The sequence below is a fragment of the Carcharodon carcharias genome, chromosome 23, assembly GCF_017639515.1.
Source record: "Carcharodon carcharias isolate sCarCar2 chromosome 23, sCarCar2.pri, whole genome shotgun sequence".
NCBI classification, from domain to species: domain Eukaryota; kingdom Metazoa; phylum Chordata; class Chondrichthyes; order Lamniformes; family Lamnidae; genus Carcharodon; species Carcharodon carcharias.
In genome coordinates, this window is record NC_054489.1 from 27941423 (window position 1) to 27953506 (window position 12084).

The following is a 12084-nucleotide window of genomic DNA, read 5'->3' on the forward strand; positions in this document are numbered from 1 at the left end:
TTGCTCAATAGCTACAAAGCTGAAAAAAGAAATAGTTTAATAAGAGATGCCATCTCACTCAGGAAGCTTTCAGCCAGTAAAACTCTGCTCACACGTTGACAGCTGTGACAAATTCCACCACAGCAGCTGAGACAATCCACAACATTCTAACTCAATCAACAACTTTCTAAATTAAACAACCACAACATTCTTTAAAAAAGTCAATTCACCCCATCTCTCAATGTTAATGAATCCTTAAAAAAAAACCCCAGGATCCTTTTGCAGCTTCATCAAGAACTAATCACTTGCACTTTGGGCCATACCTAATATATGTACCTAGTTTTGTTGAAATCCGCACATTGGTTTTAGAGATACATTGTTTCTAGACTAACAAATGGGCGAAAACGTTACCTCTGCCCACTTTTAGTGGCAAAAGTACAAAAGATTTTTCTTTTCAGATTTGTAGTTACAGAGCATCGACCAGGCAGGGGAAAGCCTCGGGGAAGAGCAGTGTTATTATGATATAATGTTGAGTGAACACAGCGTGGTGGAGGCATGCACATTACTGAGTGCCCACTTGTTGCTGATGTTTTGTCAGTCACATTCCACAATTTGCCGTTTATGCTTTGTGTAAGTCAAATGACACTTATCATTGCATGGGATTATAGAATTTTTATCTTGACGCTGTTTTACTAATCTGCTTGCCACAGATGTTTCTGGCCGCGACAGTATTGGTAGGAGTGACCACCCGCACAGTCATTGTGGAGACAAGGTCCTGTCTTCACATTGAGGATACCCTCCATCGTGTTGTGTGGCACTACCGCCGTACTAAATGGGATAGATTTAAAACAGATCTAGCAACTCAAGACAGGGTGTCCACAAGGCAATGTGGACCATCAGCAGCAGAATTGTATTTGAACACAATCTGTATCCTCATAGTCCAGCATATCCCCCAATCTACCATTACCATCAAGCCAGGGGATCAACCCTGGTTCAATGAAGAGTGCAGGAGGGCATGCCAGGAGCAGCACCAGGCATATCTAAAAATGAGGTGTCAACCTGGTGAAGTTATAACACAGGACTACTTGCGTGCCCAACAGCATAAGCAGCAAGTGATTGACAGAGATAAGCGATCCCACAACCAATGTATCAGATCTAAGCTCTGCAGTCCTGCCACATCCAATCGTGAATGGTGGTGGACAATTAAACAGTTCACTGGAGGAGGAGGCTCCACATATGTCCCCATTCTCAATGATGTGCAAAAGATAAGGCTGAAGCATTTTCTACAATCTTCAGCCAGAAGTGCCGATTGGATGATCCATCATGGCATCCTCCGGAGGTCCCCAGCATCACAGGTGCCAGTCTTCAGCCAATTCAGTTCACTCCACGTGATATCAAGAAGTGGCTGAAGGCACTGGATGGTGCAAAGGCTATGGGCCCTGACAATATTCCGGCAATAGTACTGGAGACTCGTGCTCCAGAACTGGCTGTGCCCCTTGCCAAGCTGTTCCAGTACAGCTACAACAACGGCATCTACCAAGCTATGTGGAAAATTGCCCGGGTATGTCCTGTACACACAAAGCAGGACAAATCAAACCCGGCCAATACTGCCCCATTAATCTACTCTCCATCATCAGTAAAGTAATGGAAGGGGTCATCAACAGTACTATCACGCTATAACCTTCTCACTGACGCCCAGTTTGGGTTCTGTCAGGGCCACTCAGCTCCTAACCTCATTATAGCCTTAGTTCAAACATGGACAAAAGAGCTGAACTCCAGAGGTGAGGTGAGAATGACTGCTCTTGACATCAAAGTTGCATTTGTCAGAGTGTGGCATAAAGGAGCAATAGCAAAGCTGGAGTCAATGGGAATTGGGGGGAAAACTCTGCTGGTTGGAGTCATACCTAGCACAAAGAAAAATGGTTTTGATTGTTGGAGTCAGTCATCTCAGCTCCAGGACATCACCACAAGAGTTCCTCAGGGTGATGTCCTCAACCCAACCATCTTCAGCTGCTCCATCAATGACCTTCTATCATAAGATCAGAAGTGGGGATGTTTGCTGATGATTGCACAATGTTCAGCACCATTCATGATTCCTCAGTTCCTGAAGCAGCCCATGTCCAAATGCAGCAAAACCTGGACAATATCCAGGCTTGGGCTGACAAGTGGCAAGTAAGATTTGCGCCAGACAAGTGTCAGGCAATGACCACCTCCAACAAGAGAGAATCCAACCATTACCCCTTGATGTTCAATGGCATTACCATGAGTTAATTCCCCACTATCAACATCCTGGGGACCAGAAACTGAACTAGATTAGCAATATAAGTACTGTGGCTACAAGAGCAGATCAGAGGCAAGGAATCGTGCGACAAGTAACCCACCTGATTCCCCAAAGCCTATCCACCATCTACAAGGCACAAGTCAGGAGTGTGATGGAATACTCCCCACTACCCTGGATGAGTGCAGCTCCCACAACGCTCAAGAAGTTTGACACCATCCAGGACAAAGCAGCCCACTTGATTGGCACCACATCCACAAACATTCCCTCCCTTCACCACTGACGCACAGTAGCAGGAATGTGCGCCATCTACAAGATGCACTGCAGAGACTCACCAAGGCTCCTTCGTCAAATCTTCCAACCTACGACCACTACCATCTAGAAGGACAAGGGCAGCTGATAAATGGGAACACCATCACCATGAAGTTCCCCTCCAAGTCATTCACCATCCTGAATTGGAAATATATCACTGTTCATTCACTATCACTGGGCCTAAATCCTGGAACTCCCTAACAGCACCGTGGGTTCAAGGAAGCAGCTCATCACCACCTTCTCAAGGGCATTTAGGGATGGGCAATAAATGTTGGCCCAGCCAGCGAAGCCCACATCCCATGAATTAATTTTTAAAAAGTTCTGTGATTCAATTTATTTTCCTGGGAAAATAGTGACCATGGTGAAGCGTGTACTCTACAATTGAAATTTATGGAGTTACAGATTTGTCTTCAATGTGAGATTGCAATGACACAGCAAAGTGATTTTCTTCATCACAACCAAAATGAGCTAAGTTACTCCAAAAGAAAGCAGATAACCAATACTCTGTTCTATAATACCCACTTAAATAGGTTGTTTTCCTTTGAAGTGGACATCCATATTCATCACACTTTACGCACAGTCTTGCTGCTACAGGAATAAGCACTGCAAATTTTTCCAACTATGCATTAAACAAATATGGCTATCAAATTATTGTTACAAATGGTACAATGATTTGGTTTCACTCTTACAAGAGCTGAAGGCAAACTGTCAACCTCACGGCCTGAATAGTGTTCATCTTAATATAGCAAATTTCAGCATTTCAAGGATTGCACAACAGGTCATATTTTCAGTTTGTTTAGCAAATAGGCAGATAGCTTTTGAATTCTATTTGTTTAAACCCACTGTATTAATAGGTAGGGCCACAAATTCTAGACTCAAGCAATTGGACCAAAGACATGGTCTGGTTTACTCTCTTATCAGGAATAAATAGCAAATATTTATACCTAGAAACAGATGAGAGAGGCCACTAAATCCATCCGTCTCCCTGGTCAGTGTGTGAAACTGAACCAGATTGTTCTTTAGCTGTGAAGAGCTCGAAATGTTAACCCTGTTTCTCTCTCCACAGATGCTGCCAGACTTGCTGAATTTTACCAGCATTTTCTGCTTTTATTTCAGATTATTCACAACCTTGATGTCCTACTTGACCCTCAGATGAGTTTCCAATACATGTCCACTCAAACACCAAGATCACCTTCTTCCATCTCCATAACGTCCTTCGTCTCTGCCTCACCTCAACTTGTCTGCTGCTGAAACCCTCATTCATGCCTTCGCACCATCAACATTCCATAAACTTGACACATCCAAAACTCGCACCAAGTCCCATTCACCTATAAGTCCTGTGCTTATTGACCTACATTGGCTCACAGTCCAGAAATTTTAAAAGTCTGAATTTTCTTTTCATGGTTGTGTCTCTCCCTATCTCTGTAACTTTCTCCAGTCCTGCAACCTTCCAAGATACCTGCACTCCGCCAATTCTGGCCTCTTGTGCATCCCCAAATTTAATCACTCCACCATTGACGGTCGAGCTTTAATTGCCTGCATCCTGAGTGCTGGAATTCTTCACCTCTCCACCTCTCTCTCCTGTAAAAATGTTCTTTAAAACTGACCTCTCTGACCAAACTTTGCTTCACATGTCCTAATAGGTGACTTAATGTCAAATTCTATTTGCTAGCACTCTTGTGAAGTGCTTTGGGATGTTTTACTATGTTAAGGGCACTGAAAAAATGCAAATTGTTGTTCTTGTTATAGGGTAGTAACAGCAAAAACCACACAATTATTGAATAGTTAGATGATAAATTAAGATGGGTAGAAAGATGCCCCTGTTTATGCACTTAGTCTTGGAAGATAAACTGAAATAACAGACTACCATGGGAAGTTTGAATATTTTCGTAGCTTGATTTTTGTTATTCTCTTGGTTTAGGCCTTTTGTTTTCTGTGATTACTTTATCATACAGTAATGGTAGAGTTCTTTAATAGTTACTCACAGTTCCCAAAAGGAGTATGAAAATTCCTTCCAGGAGCATAAATTCCAGAACAAATTCGAAATCTAAATTCAGATTGATATGACATATTGGATTTCAAACGCCACCTGCTGGTCCTTTACGATAAATGCAGCATTACCTTTTTGAACATGCTCATAGTTTAACTGAAAATAAGCTGACATGTAGAAAGTTAAGTTAAGGAGTGTAAACCCAAATGTCAGTCAGTTGATTTCATTTACAACCAACATCATTAAAAAACAGATCAACTGGACATTATCCCATTGCTGTTTGTGGGAGCTTGCTGTGCACAAATTGGCAGCATGTTTCCTACCTTGCAATTGTGACTGCCCTTCTAGAGTACTCCATTGGCTGAAAAACACTAAGGGGCATCCTAATTTTGCTCACTATATAAATGCCACACTTTTGTAAAACAACAGTTAGATGTGGTTTATATCCACAATTCTATGCACAGGAGAAATATTCCAAATACATTACTTTGGAGGAAAGGAAGGAAAATTGGAGAACAAATTATCCTGGTTCATTTTGTTCATTTCCCAACAGGCAGATGACGTATGAACATACGAGTTAAGAGCAGGAGTAGGTCACTCGGGCCTTCAAGCCTGCTCCGCCTTTCAATAAGGTCATGGCTGATCTGACTGTAACCTCCCACCTACCCCCCCATAACCTTTCACCCCCTTGTTTATCAAGAATATATCTGCCTCTGCCTTGAAAGCATTCAAAGGCCCTGTTTCCACTGCTTTTTGTGGAAGGGCGTTCCAAACAATCATGACCCTCAGAAAAAATTTCTTCTCATTTCTGTCTTAAATGAGTGACCCCTTATTTTTAAACATCGATCCCTGGTTCTAGATTCTCCCACAAGAGGAAACATCCTCTCCACATCCACCCTGTCAACACCCCTCAGGATCCTGTATGTTTCAATCAAGTAGCCTCATACTCTTGTGAACCCCAGCAGATACAAGCCTAGCCTGTCCAATCTATCCTCCTCAGACAACCTGCCCATTTCTGGTATTAGTTTAGTAAACCTTTTCTGAACTGCTAATTTATTAACATCTTTCCACAAAGCTCCAGATGTGCTCTCACCAATGTCCTGTACAACTGAAGCATAACCTCCCTCCTTTTATATTCAATTCCCCTTGCAATAAATGATAACATTCTATTAGCTTTGCTAATTACTTGCTGTACCTGTATCCTGGTCATTTGTGATTCATGCACCAGTACACCCAGATACCTCTGAATCTCAGAGCTCTGCAATCTCCCACCATCATTAGGACTTTGTTGACAAACGTTAGAAAGCAAGTAACATACCATCCAAGCAGAGGACTCTTCCATGAGAAAAATGGAACTGGCATAAAACCAGACATCAAGTCGAATTTTGTTTAAAGCATCACAATGTCATGCAAGTACAAATCACTAAAGACATATTGAACTCAAGGGTGCAGCTATTCTACTACTTTGCCATTGATAGAAAGCAGTTTTTACCATTTATGGAAAGCAGTTTTATCCATCAATACAAAAGGGTCATTTACCTCCAGAGACTACAGACCGTATTCAAATTCTCCTGGATCCCATTTCACCTGATAGATTTGAAGTGTGTGCAATTTAACTTGAGTCTATGGCTACATATTTACTGCTGCTTCTGCTTCGATATGAAATGGTTTTGAATACACATCAATGCAAACATGACAGAGTAACTCAAACACTACCAAGCACGCCAAAGTTATTTTACTGTGAAGAACATATCTTTTTATTTCTGCTGGACTGTGGACTAAAATTACAATGGCTGCAGTTTGAAAGAAAGGTCCACTGGAACAGGATGAGAGATATATGCAATGTTGCAGTCCTGGAACAGTGTGTGTCATTAAAGACAGGATGATGCTGGAAAGGAGTCCTGGACTCAAAGGAGTTGCCAGGCAACAACATTTTAATTGACTCCTGAACAGGTGACTAGGTTTTGTGTGTGAAGCAGTGCAGCAGAATAGCTTCTAGCCTGAAAGGAACAAGACCTAAAACCTCTTGCTCCTATGTATGGAAGATTCCAGTAATTCCACAATAATAGCTAGCTGGTTTTTCCTCTTCATATCTCCATAATATGCTCTCTCTCTCTCTCTCTCTGAAAACTCCTATTAAGACGCAAAAGGGAAAATCACTGTTAGAGACACTGAAAGGCAAGTGCTGAACCAGTGAACTAAATACTGAAAGTGCTGAAAGACCACCTTGTGCCATCAACAAGAACTGAACGGAATTTGGAAGACATTGGTCAAAATCAACCCATCGAATCCTGTACTCTAGAATTGGTGCTATTGAACTGTTTTATCCCACCCTTAAAATCCATGTTTTTGTGTCTTGTATGTGTGTGTATAGGGATTTAAGAAGGGGGTAGAGTTTAAGTTATAGTGTTAGAAATTAGCAGTTCATATTTCTTTCTTTTGCCACTAGTTACAATTTGTTCAATAAACAGTTATTATTAAGTTTACAAACCTGGTGCTCGTATTCTGTTAACCTAAATTAAACAGTTAGGTAGAATTGGGGCAATCTGGTGATTTGATCAAAATTTTTTACATATTCACGGTTCAGGGAACAGTGGGGCTTGATATTACAGCGCACTATCCTCAGTCAGTCGTGACATTACATTATCCATAGACTGTGGCATTGGTTCCTAACACCTGAGTCTCACACACAAAGTAAATTTGCTGGATTATTTTAAAAATCCTTTCTGGAATATGGGCATCCCTGACAAGGCCAGCATTTAATTTCCTGTCCTCAGTTGCCTAAGAGAAGTTTGTGGTGGGCAAATTTTGAAATCCTCATCCTTGTTTTCAAATCTCTTCATCTCCATACAAAAGTTAGAAGCATTTTGAGGAAGCTAGCATAGAACTTCAAAAGAATATAGACAAATTGGTGGAATGGGCAGACAGACGGCAGATGAATTTCAATGTGGAGAAGTGTGATTTTTCAGCCCCGCCATGCCTGGACCTGCCACAGTGGATGCGGCAGGCCAACCAAAAGTTCATTAACTTTAGGCAGGTCTGGAAGATCCCAGTGGTGGGCAGGGCCAGAAAATTCCAGCCGATGTAAAATAAAGAGTGCAATGCTAAAGGGGTGCAAAAGAAGCGGGACATGGTTGTATATGTGCATGGGTCATTGAAGGTGGCAGGACAGGCTGAGAGTGCAGTTAATAAAGCATACAGTACCCTATGCTTTGTTAATAGGGGCATAGAGTACAAAAGCAAGGAGGTTATGTTGAACTTGTATGAGACACTAGTTCCACTTCAGCTGGAGTATTGTGTCTAGTTCTGGGTGCTGCACTTTAGGGAGGATGTGAAGCATTGGAGAGAGTGCAGAAAAGATTCACGAGAATAATCCCAGAGATGAGGAACTTCAGTTATGAAGATAGATTGGTGAAGTTGGGACTGGTTTCCTTCTAGAAAAGAAGGCTGAGAGGAGATTTGAAAGAGGTATTCCCCATCTCCTTCAGATAGGGAGAAACTGTTCCCATTCATGAAAGGATTGAAATTGAGAGGGCACAGATTTAAAATAATTTAAAGTAATTGGCAAAAGAAGCAGCGATTAGTAAGATCTGGAATGTACTGCCTGAGAATGTGGTGGAGGCAGGTTCAATCAAAGTATTCAAAAGGGAATTAGGTTTATCTGAAAAGAAATAATAAATCAAATGATATTTTCTAATTCACATTTTATGTGATTTTAAATCTATTCAATTAGTACATTGTTCAAATAGGTAACGAAGGCAAAATGTAGTCAATATCAAAATGAGCATGAGCTCGATAATTGTTTTACATAATTATTACTAAAAGCCTTCCATTGGGTGTGCAATTCTAGTTCACAGACCTTAGTTCCTCATGCCATTATTTTTGATCACACTATGTCAATATTTATCATTGTAACTTGCTGTGCACCAACATTCACCCTTAAAGGTGAGAAAGAGCAACCAGGAAAGATAGACCTGTTAGTCCAATATTTGTTGTGGGAAAGTTTTTAGAATCTATATTCAAGGATAGAGTGACTGAGCAATTAAAGAAATTTGAATGGATTAGATAAAACCAACGTGGCTCTATGAATGGCAGGTCATGTTGAATGAACCAGATGAAGCTTTTTGAGGGAATAATTAAAGCAGTCAACTATGGATGTAGTTTAAATAGACTTCCAGAAAGCATTGGACAAGTTTTCACAGAAGAGACTGTTAGCTAAAATTAAATCTTGTGGATTTGAAGAGAAATTATTTACCTAGGTAAGAGATTGGTTTAAGCAGCAGAAGACAGTAGGAATAATGGGTCTACACTCGAATTGGAAGGAAGTAACTAGCAATGTCCCACAAGGTTATGTGCTGGGACCTCAGCTATTCACAATGCTTATTAATTACTTAGATAACACAATAAAGAGCCAAGTTTGCCAATGACACATAGATAGGTGGCATAGTGAGCAGTGTAGTCAGGAACATAAAATTACAAAGTGACACTGATTAAGTGAATGGGAAAATCAATTTCATCACAGGTAAATGTGAGGTCATCTTTCTTGGGATAAAAAAGAGATTTGAATATATTTTAAAATGGTGAAAATCTAGGAACGTTAGAGGTTCAAAAAGATTTTGAGGTCCAGATCACTGAAGTGTAATGGTCAGCGTGAGAATGAATGTTTTTTTTAAATATTTTGGGGAATATTATATAAAGAAGGTTGGGTGTCTATGTGTGCATGTGAGAAATTTAATTAAGCTGGGCAGAGTGTGATAGGAGTCAGGTTGTCGGTGGATGGGGGCGGGGGGGTGGGGGGGTGGTGTTAGGAAACATGAAAGGAATAAGAGTGTTACGTTAAGGCACAAGTAAATAGGTTAGATCTAATATTTGCATTTTTAGATAAGTTGAGAGCTTGTTTGAATATCAAAGAGGAGTCAGAGGTAACAAGAAACATGTTTTTATCTTGCAGGAGTTCAATAGGTAAATAGCAGTGGGGATATTATATTTCATTGACCCAAAATCAAAGACAAGATGGAAACATAAAGATTTTATATTTGGAAGGGGTTGAGTTTCAGAGAGGTGTGAGAACAATGGAATGGAGATTAAAGGGGGAAAAAAGGTATGTTAGAGTTACTGTGGATAGCTGTTGAGCTAGAAATGACTGGAGATAGCTGAATCTATTGAGCTATAGCTGGAGCTCTGGGCTGGGAAAGAATGCAGTTTGAATCACCGATCCAGTCAAGCCAGAAAAGTCCTGGGCTGCAGCAAGTTGTTTTATTCTGAAGTGGATTTCACTGCAGAGTGGAAGAGGGTAACGGTCATACGGTACACCTTTTTTGAATCTACAGCAGTTCGCCTTGTGTTTATTATTACTGGATTTTATAGTAGACATCTATAAGGGAGTGTTGCCTGGAAGGTGTTTAATTGAGGATTTGACCAAGTAGAGAGTTTTGGGGGAATGTTTTTTAAGACTAAGCTTAATTGTGTAACTAATCTTGTGTGCTTAAGTTTTATTTTAGTTTTGTTAATAAAACTTTTACTTTTAATATTTAAAATCCCAAAAGTGTTACTGGATCACTTACTGCAGAGCTTGTCATGTCTTCTTCTCGATTCCAGAACATAAAAGAAAAGGTTATGGCCCATAAACCAAGTTTCCTTCTGGGATTTGGTTTGAGCAGCAATTAACACCGGCTGTGGTCATAACAGTCAGGTATGAAGATAAAGATAATCAAAATTGCTAATAGAATGTTACCCTTTAGATCTAGAGGACCCGTATATAAAGGGGAGGGTGTTTTGTAACAGTTACAAACTACCTTGGAATATTCGCTAAGGAGTGTTGAAGGTTATGAGGTGATTTGATTGAGCATTTTAGGATTTTGAAAGGAATTGGTTCAATAGATGAAGAGAAACTCTTTCCACTAGTGGAGAATCTAGAATAAGAGCATATAATCTTAGAATCAGAGTTAGGCTATTCAGAAAAGATGTTAAGAAATACGTCTTCACATAAGGAGTGCAGTACATGTTAAGTTTAATTAATTTTGAATCTGAGATTGAATAGTTTTTTGCTAACCAAGGATATTAAAGGACATAGAGCCAAGGTGTGTGGATGAAGTTAGGATCAATCATAACCTTTTTGAATGGTGAAACAAATTCAAGGGGCTGAATGACCTACTGCTATCAGAAATACAGCCACTTCTAATAAACTTAAAAACACAGACTGTATTAAACTTTCATGTGATTTCATATATTAAGATGTATTGAGCTTGCTAAAAAGCTTTAAGTTTTAATTTAATTATGTAGATTTTATTTTAACAGATTTGATTTTATTTTATTTTTAGACTTAAATATTTTAATTACTTTTTTAAAAAAAGACTATAATCTCCCTATTCAATTTTGCCATGTCAACTATCATGATATAACTGCAGTTTCTGGTCACTAGGTGACTCTTTGGAGTGAGTTTTTAAGTCTCTTTCAACTCTATCTCAGTCTTGTATAAAGAGAAAAACCATCAATTGAATGTGGGCAAAATCAAAGGCAATTTATTAGTAAAGATAAAATCCTGTGAAAGGATAAAGAAATACTCACAGTTCAGAAATTTATGCCCATCTATGGAACATCACTCAACAAAAGGGCATGTTTGAATGCATGAATTCATAGTTACATGTTATTTACCAAACAGAATCAGGCCATTCGGTTTAACAGGACCATTCTGGGGTTTATGCCTCTCATGATCTTCCTCCCACCTTTTTTCATCTACCCCCATCAACATATCCCTCTATTCCTTTCCCCACAGCGTGTTTATCTAGCTTTCCCTTACATGCATTGACGTTATTCACTTCAACTACTCATTGTGGTAGTGAGTTCCACAATTGAATCACTCTCTAGTGGAGAAGTTTCTCCTAAATTCCCTAATAGATTTATTAGTGGCGATTTTTATTTATGGCCCTTCATTCTGGTCTCGTCCCACAAATGAAAACACATTGTGGACATTTACCCTATCAAATCATTTTACAATCTTAAAGACCTCTATCAGATCAATCTCCCTTTTCAGAGAAAAGATCCCAGCCTGTTCAATCTTCCCTCAGATCTGAACCATTCTAGCAAATGCTTCTTGCACCTTCCATAGTGCCTCTGTATTATTTTTGTAATATGGAGACCAAAGCTGTTCACAGTAGAACAAGTGTGGTCTGAAAAAAGGTCTATGCATGTTTAACATAATTTTTCTGATTTTCAATTCTTCCCCTTTAGAAATAAACCCAATGTTTTTTTGTTTGTCCTCGTTAACTAGCGTGTCTACTATTAGTGATTTGTGTATCTGTACCCCCGGGTCCCACTGTTCCACCACCCGATTAGGGAATATGTGGCATCTTTATTCTTTGCCAAAAAAAAACTCTCAATTCCTAGGCCCACGGTCTAGCTGTAAGACCCTTGGTTTTGCATTTCTGAGATATTAGTCTATAACAGGGAATCCCAGATGGTCCAACCTATTTCTCAAAGTGCTTGTAAGCATAGGGTTCTAAACCATAACTGATTAAAAACATTT